The following is an 890-nucleotide window of genomic DNA, read 5'->3' on the forward strand; positions in this document are numbered from 1 at the left end:
ATAAAAATTTACTCAGATGAAAAAAAACTGGAAACATTCATATTTTGTTATTTCCGGTAATAACTCCACTTGTGGAAGGCTCTGGATAATCTATACTATCATTGAGAATGAGGATGCCATTTTTTTTGGCAGAAAATTAGTGAGAGTTATCTGTATGGTCTTTTTCATTTTTTTCTTTCATGTAGGGAGCTCTGGTGGCATAGTGCCTTAGGCATTTGACTGCTAACCAGAAGGCTGGCATTTCAAACCCACCAGCCACTCCTCAGAAGGAAGACTGGACAATCTACTTCTGTAGAGATACCATGTCGGAAACCCAAGGAAGGGTAGCTATGAGTTTCAGTTGATTCAACACCAGTGAGTTTGGATTTTTTTGGGTTTATCTCACCGCTTGCTGAATCTGCCTGTTAACTTTAGCAAAGCAATCAGCTTTGGGTCCATGTTTTAAAGCAACTGAAGCCCCAGTGTTTTGAACAGTCAATTACAAAATTGAACAGTTGCAAATGAACATCTGAGAATGACAACATCAACAAATGAGAGGCTGCAACATCATACGTAATACACATTACTAATGATAAGATGCAAGATGCACACAAAAAAAGTGAATGATTTTAAGTGCCTTTTGTCATAACTTGATTACATTGTAAATTGGGGATTATATTACTGAACTATCTATAAGGGTAAGAAGACTAGCTAAGTTGAAACAGTGAGTGGAAATATAAAGCTTACCACAAAGACTGATTTCAAATGGATTATGTATTCAAAAACAAAGAAAAGAGAGAAATAGCCATTATCAGAATGGGATTTAGGTTAGCATTATCTTTATTTTAATCATTTAATCTTCAGCACTTATGCAAGGCAAAACCATGTGAAGTTTCTAAACACAGGACCAA

This window comes from Orycteropus afer, unplaced genomic scaffold (assembly GCF_000298275.1).
Source record: "Orycteropus afer afer isolate SDZICR_OR568_19922 unplaced genomic scaffold, OryAfe1.0 scaffold00051, whole genome shotgun sequence".
Lineage (NCBI taxonomy): Eukaryota > Metazoa > Chordata > Mammalia > Tubulidentata > Orycteropodidae > Orycteropus > Orycteropus afer.